Raw genomic sequence first — 14,817 nt, forward strand, 5'->3', positions numbered from 1 at the left:
CCAGTCTGTAATAACTCCTTCTACCCCAAGTCCCAGGTCCGAGCCCTTGAGCAGCCTGCCCAAGGCCACACAGCCTGTAGGAGGTGGAGCTGGGACCCTAGCGGTGTCTGCCCAGCTTGGGCTTTCTTCCTGGGTGGTGCTGCCGCCTCAGCAGGGCCCCCTCTGCATGAGCTTAATTCATGGGCTGGGCCCAGCTTGGTACCCAGAAGGTCAGGTCAGCAGGGCTTTCCTGGGCCAGCAGGGACACTGGGTGCAGCCCATTGAGAAGAGAAGGCAGAAAGGGTCCCTGGCAGGGCCAGCCGGCTCGCAGAAAGGGAGTGAGGAGGTATAAGCTTGGACTTGAGTCCACAGGGTGAGGTATGGGGAGGGGAAGAGAACAACCGCGTTCTGAGCACCTACGGTGTGCTGTGTGCTTTGCTGATGTCTTCTCTCCTTGTCACCCCTCCCCCAGTGCCCCTGCCGTTTCTCACCTAGAGGGCCCACCCCCTCCATTTGGCCAACTTCCATTGGTCTTTCAAACTCATTCAGGGCCATCCTAGACCTGCCCTGACCCCAGATTGGGCCAGAGCCCCTTCTTTGGGTCCCTGCAGTCCCTAGAGTGTCCCTCCATGCAGCACTGGGCACCTGTGTGGTGGCCGCCTGTTGCCTGTCTCCCCTACCAGGCAGTAGACTGCAGGGGCCGGGACTGTTTCCTCCTCTTCGTGAGCCCAGTGCCCACCGTGAGGCCTGGCCCAGGCAGGCGCTCAGGGAAAGCTTGTTCAGAGTGACGGTGATGACACAGCCTCCTCATGTCTGCGTCATGTTTCCTATTTCCCAAAGCATCTTCTCATCGAGGTCACTTTGAGCGGCACAGCCATCTGGAGGGTTAGGTAAGGCAGCGATCGATGAAAAGGCACGCTTTCCAGATGGGGGCACTGAGGCTCAGGAGGCCACCCAGTGCGGTGGTAACAGAGCCCGGCCTCGACATCCCGGGCTTCCTGCACCATCCCCTCCCCTCTTCAGTGCCGCCAGAGCGCCTGCTTTATGATGCCCACACCCTTGGCGACCCCGAGGCCGGGACTGCTTGTAATCAGATTGCCTTCCTCCCCACTGAGCTCATGCTGCTGAGGGAATGGAAATTTGGATCTGTGGGCGGGGGTGAGAGGCTGGGCTGTGGGGGCAGCTCTGGCTGGGGTGCTGTGGGACCAGGATGGGATGTGGTGGCTGGGGGAGCATGCCAGAGCCAGATTTAGCAGTTCTGGCCTCTGGCCGCAGGGGCTGCTGAGAACCATCTCAAGTGGTTGGCCAGATGCCTGCCCCTCAGGGCTGGGTGTCCAGAAGGTTTGGGATGGTCAGCAGCAGGGAAGATGGATCTTCTGAGGTTAAGTTGGCCATGTTGGTGGCCTCCAGAGACTGAATGCCCCCAGGGAGACCTGGGTTCAAGTCCTGCCACTGACTTGACATGGGGCCATGGCAAGTTACAGCCCTTCTCTGCCTCAGTTTCCTCATCTGTAAAGTGGGATAATAGTCTCAGAAGGGGCTGTAGGGAGGATTAAATTATGAAACAGTGCGTGTAACGTATGGAGCCACGATGATTTCCTTGTCTGCAGAGTGGAATGTACTTTGCCCTGCTTCTCTCTCTGGGTTGATACGAGGTCTCGACGAAGCACCCTCACACTGTGAAGTGCTGTGCACCTGTGAGGGACATACCTTCCCTCAGAAAAGATGGACATGGATGTAGAGGGATAGAAAAGGGCTCTGGAGGTGCTTCCTTGGATGGGATGGGCCCCTGGGAGTCCATTGACAGAGAGGCCAGTCCAGCCAGTGAAGATTGAGTGGGTTTCTCGAAGACTTTGGGGTTTGCTTAGGGTGGCGGTGCCTACCATCCAGAGAACTGGGCCTGTAGGGACCTTGGGCAAGTGTGGGGTTCCAGCCCAGTGGGGAGAAAGCAGGCCCGAGCTAGGATGGCCTGGGTTTCCCCAACTTCCCTTCTTCACAGCCAACTTCTAGCCAAGCCCTCCAAAAACTCACCCCCACCTGGGTCAGGGTCCCCCACTTCCACTCAGGCTAGAGCCCACACCCTCAGTATCCCTCCCCCAGCTACACCCACAGTGGCTGAGAATCGGGGCTGCTGGAAGCCCCATTTCTCAGCACAACCCCAAACTCTAAATCAGGGACAATAGTGGCACCCACCAGGCAAGGCTGGGTGAAGGTTACTGTAACCCTGTAGGGTAACACATTAATGTGTGTAAAGCACATAGTAAGTGCTCAATAATTGCTAGCTATGTTTATTGTTATCGTTACGTCCTTCAGGTTATTACCACATTCTTTCCATGCACATCTCAAGTACATTGGATACCATTGCTATTTTATGGTTGTGTTGAGTCCTTTTACTCTTCAGGCAGTGGGGAGCCATGGAGGGATTTTGAGCAAGGATATGACATAGGGTTGAGCTCCAGGATGCTGAATCTGGCAGTGAGTTTAAGCCTCATTACGTGGTGTGCTTCGTTCAAAGGGGCTTTATTGTTCTATAGTAGTTTTAGAAATAGCTTTTCAAACCCTTCCCTCTTTAGGTGGGGAAAAAGAGAGGTTGGATGAGAAGGAAAAGAAAGCTTGTGTTAGGAAAAAGGGAGGCAGTTTGAGGGGTCAGGTATTTAACAGAGATAGGGAGAACTGCAGAGTGGGCTGCAGGCTGGGTGTGAAATTGCCAGACACTGTCTCCAGGTTAGATTATAGGTGTGGAACTCCCCGCTCCTCCACGACTCCTGTCCATATGGGCCTTGCTGCTGCCATGGTGGGACTAGAGTAATGGTAATATACATCTCTCTATGCTTTCAGAGACACAGTCACTGGGGCGGAGTTGGTTTAACTGTGGAACCTGGTAATGCTGGGTGGGTGTGACTCTGGGTTGGAGTGGGGGTAGGAGGGAGGTCAGGATTGGCCATGAAAGGAGTATAGAGGCCATTTAGAGAAACTGCAAATTCAGTAAGGTGGAGCTGTGCAGAAATGAAGGACCCTTTATTAGCAAATCCGAAGCTCGGCCAGTGTATGATTTGATGCTGGCTGAGTGGCTGCAGGGAGTGGCTGGTGGAAAAGGTGTGGAAGCTCCAGGCGAGGGGGTTGTTGGGAGAGGGAGAGGGAATGGAGGAGGAGCAGTGGTGGAGGAGCTCATGGACGTGGGAGCGCATGGAGCAGCAGGGGGCTCAGCTCCTCCCAGTCCGTGTGAATCTGGGATCCTGGGCCCGGGGTCCTCATCATCTCCAGTGATTCTGCTCATGGAGTCCAGAGTGGGCCCAAGATTCTGAGGGCAACAGGCAAAAGGCCAGACTTTGAAGAACATGGATTTAGGTTCATGTGTGTCTCATGTGGTGGTGGGAGGGGGGATGATGAGATGAGCAGGGCTGGGTCAGATGCGGATCAGTGGGCAGCAGGTGGTGAGAGAGGCTGGGCCTGGGCACTGAAGCCCCCACTGTGGGTACAGCTGGAGGGACACAGTGGGGGTGCGCCCTAGCCTGAATCTCTACAAAATTTTTTGTAGAGATGGAGGTCTTGCTGGGTTGCCCAGGCTGGTCTTGAACTCCTGGCCTTGAGTGATCCTCCTGACTCAGCCTCCCAAAGTGTTGGGATTATAGGCATGAGCCACGGCGCCTGGCCTCTCCCTTCCTTTTTGACAGGCAGTGTGGGCAAGTGCTTGAGGAGGAATGTGGACCCTGGAACCTGGGTTTGCTTCATTCCTGCTCCTTCACTGCTAGCTGGACAACGTCAGGAAGATTACCTGTGCTTCAGTTGCCCCAGCTGGAAAAAGGGGGACATAATTGTATCTACCTCAAGGGGTTGTTGTGAGGATTACATGTCTAGATTTATGCAAAGCGGTTGGAGTGGCACCTGGTTTTTATTATTCCTGCTCCAGCCACACCCTTGGACAGTTCTCACATCGACATCATCGCCTGTTTCCAGTGATGCCAACCCCTCTGCCGGAATGCCCTTTCCTCCTTCTCTGTCTGTTAAGGCCAGTTCAAATGTCCTGCCTCCTGAGTCTCATTTTCTCAGCCAAAAACAGGGGTTAATCATCGCTGCCCTGCCTGCCTCTCTGGATGACTGAGGGAAAGAGAGACAGCCCTGGCATTCTGAACAGCACTGGACAGCGCAGGCTGCGCCACAGTGTCCTGCTTATTCTGTCATGTGCATTGCCAGATGCAGACATTGAAGCCAAGAGGTGCTGTGGTTAAAGTGTCCTTTCTCCACCCTCCAAACTGACCATTTGGTGGCCAGTTCAGGCAGAGGCCATTTGAGATTTGGTTCCTGAAGCAGCCCCCGCCATGTCTCATATGAGGCCAGTGGAAGCCGCCCCAGCTGTGTCCTGCAGCACAGGTCTTCACAGAACAAGGGCCTTGGAGACCACCCTCTTCCCCATCATGCGCTGATGGGGGCAGTGGAGCCTGGGGCAGTGAGCCATCCCTGCCTGTGGCCCTGAAGATGCGGTGTCGTGGTGCCGAGCGTTGCTGGGCGGTGAGGCTCCCTGGCCTGATGCCATCACTGTGCACATGTGGTTGATGTTTGATTCCTGTTCTTTACCCTTTCTAGCCTATGCTGGGGATCCAGAGATAAATCAGCTTCAGGCATGACGCAGGGAGCTCACAGCAGAGGGGGCAGGCCACCAGGTATCAGATAATGACCACACAGTGTGACTCAGGGTCAGGGAGCCCAGTGCAAGGTGTGAGAGAGCTTCATTTGGGAAGAGATAGGCTTGTGTTGGCCTGACAGCAAGGGGAAAGGCATTCCGCTCACTACATGTAGCCCAGAGGTGCACAGTGGTGGGGATAAACCGGCTCTGAAGGGCACATGTGGGCAAGTGAAGGCTGGTGAGGGCCAGGGGCCTGAGGGCCAGGCTGAGCTCCTAGGACCTCATCTGCAGGGGCCAGTAATGGGCGCTGAGATGCCTCTCAGAGGGGCCTGGTGGGGGTAACACATCACAGATGCCATGCTCCTGGACAGGAGAGGTCTGGTCTCAGGCTGTTACTGTGGGCCCAGAGAGGGGCTCGGTTTGCCTAGCGTCACACAGGGCATTGGTACTGCCTGTGGCCAAATGGAGAAGTAAGTCTTTGTTTGGGCTAAGTGTTGAGAATGAAGACCTCTTGAGCGCTTGCCTTCTACTGTTCTCAGGCAGAAAAGTCACAGTGCAGATCTTGCTGGGACTCCCTGTCTCTGTGGTCACTTGCTCTGGTCTGGCCGGCTCTCAGCTCAGGATGTTTCTGGGTGGGAAGATACACGGGACTCAACAGGTGGGTCAACTTGGTAGACAGTGGAGGGCTGCAGCCAGGAGGGAGGACTGGAACCAGAGCCCAGCCAGGGTAAATGCTTCTTGCCAGGAGAAGGAGGGCAGCTGCTGTGAGTCCTGCCCAGGCAGGTGGTGCCTCTGTGAAGCCTCTGAGGCCTCCTTCCCTCTGACTGGGCTGTGGCTCCTCTGTATGCCCACTGCCCCCTGCTTCGCTCCATCACAGCACTTACTGCTCTGAATTGAAACTCTCCACGTCTCTCTTTCTAATGACTGTTGAATGAGTGTTGAGGTGCATGGACCAACTGTACCTTTGGGCTGGTCTCTTAACCTGCCCCACCCTGTGAGGGTGGAGTGTAAGGAGACCATCAAACGACCTGAGAGAATGTGCTCAGCCATCCACAAAGTGCTATTGAAAGCAGGGGGCTTGAGGAAGAATGTGGACCCTGGAGTTCTAAGACTACTGTGACAGTTTTATTCCCCAGCCATGCCTGGCCCAGAGTCTGGCCTGGGGGTGTGGCTGGTGCCTCTGCACTACTCTTGGGCCTTCATGGATTCTGCCAGCAGGTGTCCTCAAGGTGCCCCCAAATGAATTCGCTGCCATTGGGCAAGATCAGGCACTCAGTAAAAATTGAAAAACGAGTGGTGCAGCCCTTTTAGAATTTTTCTGGCAGGTTTTCTGGTTTTCACAGAAAACATCCCCCCCACACAAAAACCAATTTAACAACTACTTATTTAGCAGGTTTTTCCTTAGCGCCTCTTCTTGTACATGACACCGTATGGGGGCTGTGGGCCTGCCCTGGAGGAGCTCAGGGTTTCCTGGGGAAAGCAAGACAGTCACCCATCAGCGTGAGACCAGGGAGGAGGAATGTGCTGTGGAGCTCGGGAAGGACATCCTAGTTCCCAGTCGAGAGACCAGGGAAGTCTTCGTGGAGGAGGGGGCATTTGGCCCGGGCACTAAGGAATGGGCAGGAGAGCAGAAAGGGTGGTGGGAACGGTGGCACAGAGGCTGGGGGACTGGGTGTAGTCCCTAGTCCCTGGCTCGGCAGGACTGCACAACTGCACGAGGGGAGAGCCCCCTTCCACCCGCCACGTCTTCCCCTTTCCCCACCTCTACCCTGCAAAGTGCTCAGAGCACATTTTGTAGGGACTAGTCAAAATACAGACTCAGACGGATTTATCCCCCGTGAGCCCACACTCACATTCCTGGGCACAGGAGGGAGCGATGAGCCCGTGGGGATGTTTGCAGAGAAAACAGAAACGAATGAGTCTGGTGAGGTGCTCTTCTTGAATCAGGGACCGAGTGGGTGTCAGCACGCCACACACAGGGCCAGAGCCTGCCGAGCAGGAAACGCGCTGGGGCAGGGCCAGTCTGGCCTCCAGCGAGGCAGCCCCAGTTCCTCAGCCTCGACAGCACAGCACGGTGATCTTGATGGCTCCAGGGAGGGCCAGAGGCTGGGTCCTCCGGGCTTGAGGTGGGGCTAGGGGCACAGCCGGGCCCGCTTGCGTCTAGGACTCTTCCTCATCTATGATGTGGTGGACGCCACCAGCTCCCCGAGTTGGGGTGAGAGATGCGGGGAGGTCAAGCACCTGTGCCTGGGAGCCTGCACAAGTGGGAGCAGTTGTCACTGTCCCCTGGTGACATGGGGGCCTGGGGCAGAGAACACCCTGTGATACCTGGTTAACTGGAACCCCCGTTAACCAGAACTCCTGCCCACTGTCCGTCCCTTCGTGAAGGAGGTGGCTAGATGCTATGGGAAGACCCTGGCTGGGTGGTGGGCGGCGGGGGCTCTGACCTGGCGCTGCCCCTTCCTAGCTGGGGGGACCCATTGCATGTAAGCGGACCTTGTGGTTTGGGGAAGAGAACGCACAGAACCACCCGACAGCAGGGGGCCCTTCAGGAAGCTCCTCGGCTCTCACAGGGTGAGGAGAGCGGGGATGTACTCGGGTCTTCCATGAGGAGTTATTGTGGGGGCGCAACTGTGCAAGGCCTGACACGGCCTTGGTGAAGCGGGGCTGGCTGGTTGGACCGGGTGATAGATGTTGTCTCAGAGTTTCCTTGGAATGACTGGGAGTAAATAATTAGTGAAAGAACTCCATGGGAATCCCTTAGGAGACTCTTTCTTTCTTTCCACTGCCCACCCCCTAAAAATGTCTGAGAGACCCAGGTGGGCGGGTGGTGCCTTGCAGGGTATGAAGGGCCTTGGGAGCTGGGACTACTTCCGTCCTCCTCTGCCCAAGAGGCGAGCGGCCCCTTCCAAGTCCAGCTCTCCTGCTTGGCTCTGGTTCTGCTCCCACAGTGATTCTCTCGTTTGCCTCATCCTGGGAAAACCTTTCCTTAACTTCAGGAGATTCCGGGTTCCAGTCCATGCTCTGCCCCTCGGAGGCTGTGTGACCTCGTCGAAGTTACTTGGCCTCTCTGAGCCTCAGTGGCCTCATTGGCAGTGGAGTAGCTCTTGGGAGCCTCCTATACACAGCTCTGGAATCCACTGTGTACCAGGGCAAAGAAAGGGCTCAACACTGTCAGGAAGTTCAGTTAGGTGATGGACACGGTGATCCTGCAGGCCACAGTCCCATCTCCCTAGCATGGTGGACAAGGCCCTTGGTGATCTGGCCACAGCAAACTTATTGCCCCACCCCCGCCACCGTTCAGGCCACTTGGAACATTTCCCATCCTCTGAACCCGTCACACGTTCTCATGCTTCTGTACCTTTGCATGGTCACTCTTTTCTTGGCTGGAGAGCTCCTATTTCTCTCTTAAACCCAGCTCAGATGCTCCCTCTTGGACTCCTTCCTGTCTCTTTCAAGCAGAGTCAGTTCCCCTGGCCAGAGATGAGCACTGTTTTCCCTGCATTCCAGTTTATCTGCTTCCCTCGCTGCCTCCCCCACAGTCTGTGAGCTTCCCAAGGAGAGGGAGAGGATCTGATTCATCTGTGCCTCCAGGGCCCAGCTCAGGGTCTGCCACCAACCAAGCAAGGACCATTTTCCTGTGCTCACAAGGACCTCTGCTCTCTTTCCTAACCTTCTTTCCCACTTTGGAGGGAGAAAGCACTGCGGATGAGAACAAAGCAATGTCCTCCATCAGAGAGGCTAGGGGGCTGGTGGAAAGTGGAGTAGGCTGAGCCGGAGGGGAGAATTGTGCCGTGTGGAGCTGAAAGATAACAAGGGGCCACGGTCTGACTTGGCAGTGCGTGGCCTCCAGAATGGGCTGCAAGGGAATCTTCCTTCCTTCCTTCCTTCCTCCCTCATTTACTGAGTACCCAGCTTCAGGGCAGTCATAGCTCCGCTCCGTGGGGAAACAGTGGAGCATGAGAGAGAACCTCCTAAAGGGGCTTTGCAGTCTGGTGGGAGAGATGGAAGGAACAATGGCCATAGGTGGGCAGCTGGGATCATGGCTGCGGGAGTGGAGAGCGGCCAGTGAGCAGCCTGGTGGTTGACAGGGAGAGGAAACTAGATGAAGGGCCGGGGCAGAGGGGGAGGGCAGGTTTCTGACGGAACCCATGCATGAGAGGGAGTGGGGAGAATCTGAGGTGGGGCTGGCCACAGGCTGGCTGGAGGGCTCAGCAGGGAGCAGTTCCTGAGGCCAGATGGCTCAGCACAGTGGCAGCGGCTCCCAGCAGATCTGGCTGCGGGATGGAGGACAGATTGAAGGGCCAGTCAGGGGCAGGAGCCTCAGACCGTGGTAGCGGTGGCCAGCGCTGAAGCCGCTGGGGAGAGGAGGGGATGGGTTAGGACCCACTATTTGAGACCTGACAACTGACTGGATGTGAAAGCTGAGGGTGAGGGAGACAGTCACAGGCAAGGAGGGAAGTGACAGTTGTCTCAGGAAATAACTTGTTGGAAGAGAGGGGAAAAAACACAAATAACTCAGCAGGGATCTCTGCAACTCAGGGTAATTTTGGCTTCGGAGAGTCAGCCTGCTAATCAGATTGTAAAAATCAGGTACCAGGGTTTTTGCAGAAAATGCAGCAGATCAAAGCCAGGGTCGATTAGGCTCTGATTAAACATTGCCGAGGAGGTCAGACTCATTACGGAGGAATGTACACAGGCCGGCAGCGCTGACGGGGGATAATAACAGATCGCGCCCGGCAGCGCAGACACCACGGCGCTCTGGGGACGCGGTCCTCCGCGGCGGGGCGGCCACAAGGAATGGTATGTCCGCGGGCTCCAAAGGGAGTGAAGGTGCAGGGGTGTGTGGCAGCATGTAGGGTCAGCTGCGTGCTGTCTAGTCTCCTCTGTGGCCTCTGGATGGGGAGTGCTCCTGTGAGCTGGGCATTGGCAGAGGTCAGCCAGGACACCCGTCTTGCTGTCTTTCACCTTTACCTGCTTGCTCATGGCCTTTTTGCTGGGGGAAATGCCTCCCCACCCTCTTCTTTCTTCTGTGTCCCTCCCAGAACTCTGCCAGCATCTCCTCCAGGAAACCTTCCCTGACTTCCACCCCAGGTCAGGTGTCTCCTCTGGGTCCCCACAGCCTCAGAGCTCTGGCTTATCTCCCCTCCCATGAGTCTCTTGATGGCAGCATGACTCTCTGTGTCCTCTGTTTCCAGCTCAGGGCTGGGCAGAGTGGATTCACTGATCTGGGCAGAGCCAATTCCCTGAAGCCACACAGCAAGCCAGGCTCCACTTGCCTGCCCTAAAGCAGGCCCAGGACTTCTGCTGAGAGGTGGTCATGGGGTAGGGGTGCTGGGAGCCTGCTGGCCAGGAGGAGAGGAGAGGCAGTTGGCCCACCAGGCTGGTGTGGGAGCTGTATGAAGGAGATTCATGGCAGGGAAGAAGGGAATGAGTGCCAGGCTGAAGAGCCTGGATGTGACCCTGTGGGCACTAGTGAGCCACTGAAAGTTCTTGATTTGAGGTAGTGACAGAAACCAAACTGTGCTTCAGGAGGTACCGGAGGGCCCTCCATTTCTTTGGTGAGAGCAAGATTCTCTAAACAGCCACCCACCCTGGTGGCTTTGACCTCTACTTGTTGCTTCACCTCACAGTGTGAAGTGAGGCTCACCTGCAGTGGTCCCCATGAACCATCTTAAGGGGCCCAGGCTGGTCCTGACCACAAAAAGCCCAGGAGTCAGAGGGAGCAGGGAGACCCCTAGAGGCTTCTAGGCTTTCCCACGCTTTCCCAGGGTTAGGAAAATCGGCTGAATTTGGTTCACACATTCCATAAATACACAACACCTTCTGGGTGCCAGCCCTGTGTTGAGTTCTGGGGAGGCCCTGAGGTTCTAGCAGCCTGGCTCCCTCCAGAGAGGGTAGGAGGAGCTGGACTGCAGAGATCTTGGGGGTGGGGAGGACATGGACCCAGGAATGCCCTGCCCTTCTGAGGGAGACATGGACACCCCCAGGCCTGGCTGGGAACTTTGGAGTTTAGAAGGAAGGAACACAAAAGCCCTTAACCTCCCAGCTGGAATGTGGACACTTCATCCGTCCTGCTCTCCATCTCTACTCCAGCCCCATAAATGTCCAATTTGGGGAAAAGATTCCACTCTAAGCCCCAGCAGAATAAGGTGATTAAGAAACTGAGCTCCATAAAATTGTCCGAGCTCTGGCAGGCGGGGTGGGTCAGGAGAGTCCCTGAGTCTCAAGCCTGGCAAGGACTGTACAAAGCCCTCATCCTTCTAGTCCACATCCTCCCAATGCACAAATCCCTTCTGCAGCATCCCCAGCAAGTGACCACCCACTGTGTGCTTGAGGGTCTCTCTTGACAGCTGCTCAGAACCTCCCCAGGGTACCCAATTCAGTGCTGTGACACTCCATTCCTGACAAGCATTTACCGGGCACCTCGGTCATTCTTTCATTCCACATGCCTGCCCGTGCCAGGTCTTCTGCTAGGGCTAGAAACAGAAGAGCTAAGGCTAGTACCTGCTAACGTCCTTGATGCATGCTGTGTGCCAGACACAGTGCTGATTTATGTGGATGATCTCGTGTGATCCACGTGAGGACTCTCTGAGGTAGGTGGTGCCCTCATTCTCCCCATTTCACAGATGAGGCCTGCAGAGATAGAGTAACTCACTCAGGGTCATGCAGATAATCAGAAGCAGGGCTGGGGCTTGAACCCAGGCTTTGACATCATAGCCTCTGCTCATGGTCATTGTGCTCCACAAGTTAGGAGGCCTTTGGTTGGGGGGCTCAGGCTCTGGGGACTGCCTGCCTGCGGTTATAATCACATTCACGCGGTGTGAGGATGCCCGTTAGGGGGTTACTGAGTGTGAGCGCTTGGATGAGCACCTGGCCATTGGTAGATGTTCAGGAGGTGTTCATGGTGTATATCCACAGTGCAGGTTGGGGAGCCAGGAATGTGTCTGCCAGAAGTGGGACCCCAGACTCCATATGCCAGGACTGAACTCGCCTTCTTTCCTTTCCTTCTAAAGCACGGTGCCACCTTCTGCCTCAGTGCCTTTGCACAGACCATTCCCTTGACCTGGAATCCTCTCCCTTCCTTTGCTGCAGCCTTTGCTCACTATTTCCTCATTCTTCATGTCTCAGTTCATGCTGCTTCTACAGGGAAGACTTCCTGATTCCTCTCCTATGTATACCCCCTTCGTGCCTCTAACAGAGTTGATCGTGTATTATTTGTATGGTTCCTTGATTGCTCTCTGACCCCTCACTAGGTGCTGAGCTCAAGGCAGGGACATCTGTTTAGCTCATCATACAGTTAGGGGCCACAGTCCCTCTGTAGGTAAAATGGCAGGGTTGTCTCAGATAATCTTCGAGTTTCCTTCCTATTCTGGTCTGATTGAATGAGCTACTGCTGCACACTTGTTATGAAAGGCAGCTCCTCCTAGATTAACCAATGGTGAAAGGGCCTCTCCTAAGCCTTTGTCTCCTTGCCTGCCCCTTGGCTCTGCGTTATTGCCCCTGAAGAATCAGTTCAGACAGGAACGTGGGTGTAGTCTAATAAGCGAAGTGCTGCCAACTTGCAACACCAGCACTTAGGGTCTCTGCCAGGGCCCTTGCCATCTGCCTGTGCCTCAGCATCCCTTATGGGGACACATATTGAGAGGTAACCTGCAGAGGAAGGCCCTCTTCTGATTATGTTCAGCTTACTTCAGTCACATCTACAGAACGAGAGGGCCATTCCCCCACCAGAATGTGAGCTCCTCGCGGGGACGCAGGGATGCAGGGACTGTGCCTGATGCACCTTTCATCCCCCCACTCCTTCATGCCTAACACACAACCTGCCACCAGGTGTCAGCTGTGTCAGCGGCTGCTTGCTGGATGGCTGAAGGAGTGAAGAATGCATGGCTGCAAGCGGGTCTGGAGTTGGAGTCGGAGTCCGGTGGTGAGCGGCTGTGTAGAGGCAGAGGGGTGCCTCACCTTTACAACAGGAAGCATCTGTGCAGGGCTGGTGCGGACTCTGCCTGGAACGGCCCCCGCTGGCCAGATGCCAAGAGTTTATTGCATGCAGCACAGCAATTTCAAATTTCCTTTATTTTCTAAGAGCTGACGAATTAGTTGAAAGATTAAGAACACTTGCAAAGTAGCCTACAAAGTGGTTTAAGTTAGTGTAGTATAAACTCAGCACAGAGTGTAGCAGGAAGGGAGGGGAAACAGTCAAAGAAGGCCCCCGAGAGCAGGAACGTATTGCTGGCTGGGTGCAGATGGCTCTACAGAAGAAGAGGATGGGGGAGGAGAAGAGGGGGTTCAGTCCCAGTTGCTCCACCCACCCACAGCAACCTCGAATGCATCTCAGCTCTGAGCCATCTGCTCCCTAAGGGTAGGTCCTCCTGTGTCCCACGCACCTAGAGCAAAGTGGGGGCTTCACAAGTCTTTGTGGGGTGGTTACCACTGGTGGGCTCAAGCCCTTTTCCTGCCTCTCCTTAGTAGTCCTTGAAAAGAAATAGCCATCCTGGAGCTGTGGAAGCTGCAGGAAGTCCAGTCCCCTGCTTTGTCAGCAGAGAGAATATGAATGCTCTCTTTCTTGGCTGCCTGTGACTGTCCAGCCTGGTGGCATCCACTTCTCCCATTTTACTCAGAGTTTTACAGGAATTCTCCCTTGTCTCTGACTTGGGTCCAGGCCCCTTTCTGGCTCCAGCCAGTATATCCCTCCCCACTTGGCATTGTCCTGGGAGCAGGGCGGCCAGTGAGGGGCGGTGGCAGTGATGCAGGCAGCAGATGATGAGGCCCTGAAACTCTGCCTTGTTGGACAACTGTGGCTGGCCCCATCTCAGCCCACCTCAGGCTGCAGCCCTGGTTCTGACGAGCAGCCCTGGAGAAGAGCATGGCATCTACTCATAACCCAGCCTAGGTACTGACAGCTGGGCATGCGTCTTCACGCAGCCATGAACTCAGAAAAGAAGCTGCCAGTGTGGATCGCGGAGCAGTGGAGGAGTGCTGGAGCTTTCCTCTTTAACTTAATTTCAGAGGCTTGTGTGGACCCAAGGCCGAGAACAGGGGCCTGCATCCTCTCTCTGACCCTGGCAGATAGTATCAGTGCAGTCAGGCTGAAGGCCCTGGAAACATTGACCCAGCTGTGTCCAGGGTTGAGATCATCTGGCCAGCGTCTGCTCAGGGTAGATGTGTTGGGCAGTGGCCACATGTGTGCCGTCTTGTGGAGAAGTTCACCTTGGGCACAGTGAAGGGTAAAGCTCTTGTCCACAGTCAATTCTGCATCTTCAGGTACGTCTCACCCTGCTCATTTAGACAGCTGTGGGATTAGATCTGATATTTTATTCCTGCTGCTTAGTAGGGAGAATCAGTCTTAGAATAAACTCAGATGACCTGAATGGCTTTGGTTTTGGAGTGTCTTTCATTCATTCATTCATTCAGCAGATAGTAGGAGCATCACACCTATTCCCCCAAATAGGATTTGTTTTCTGGCCACGTGAGTTTTAAAACCTTCTCTGATATTAACAGGATGATTATCACATCTTCTGAGGATCACATTTCCATGTGGTCTACAGCTCACAGAATACTTTCCCTTCTGTTATTTAATGTTGTCAAGGTGAGGGGCTTTATTATTCATCTTTTGCAAGAGGAGGAAGAGGCTCAGAGAGGTTAAGTATCTTGCCCATGGTGACACAGCTCTGTCAGGAGCAGAGGTCTGTGGCTGTCCCCTTCCACCCCAGTACTGGTACTGGTGCCACTGAGTGGTGGGCACCACACTCGTGGCATAGATCATAGTCTCTACTTCCTGCCAAAAAGCAGGGGTTTGTGGACAGGGAAGTACATTTTCTTAATCGTTTTGGGCCTCCGTGTTCCTATCTATGAGGCTTATGTGATGGAAGTCTCCCTCCTTGCCTTTCCTTATGAAGACGTTAAGGACAAATGCCGTATTTGATCTGAATTTTTTTTTTTAAGCTGTTAGTGGCTGAGACAATCTAGGTCCTTTAGAATCTCCTGTGAGTGGAGACCTGCCTCCCTCCCTGCCTTCTCCCTCCTTCATTCAGCAGACATTTGGGCTGGGGACTGGGGATCTGGAGAATTCGACCTGGCACCTGACCTTGAGGAGTTCAAAGACATGTGGCCTGGATGGGGTGGTAAGGAAACAGGGGTCTCCATTACTGCTTCCATATTTGGGGGCACCCTGGGTGCCACAGGAACATGGGGTGGCCTTTCCAAGGTCAGGC

The 14,817-nt window shown here is 55.0% G+C and overlaps 1 protein-coding gene and 1 non-coding gene across 4 annotated transcripts in view; both read left to right on the top strand.

Moving 5' to 3' along the window:
* GLIS1 (GLIS family zinc finger 1) overlaps positions 1 to 14,817 on the top strand; it is a 236,260-nt gene that overhangs the window by 44,155 nt on the left and 177,288 nt on the right. The gene's annotated exons all lie outside the window — the stretch shown is intronic.
* LOC112207161 (U7 small nuclear RNA) lies at positions 5,895 to 5,957 on the top strand. Its single transcript, XR_002941630.1, has one exon. It is a non-coding gene; the product is annotated as a U7 small nuclear RNA (small nuclear RNA).

Source organism: Pan troglodytes, chromosome 1 (assembly GCF_028858775.2).
Source record: "Pan troglodytes isolate AG18354 chromosome 1, NHGRI_mPanTro3-v2.0_pri, whole genome shotgun sequence".
Classification (NCBI taxonomy): Eukaryota; Metazoa; Chordata; class Mammalia; order Primates; family Hominidae; genus Pan; species Pan troglodytes.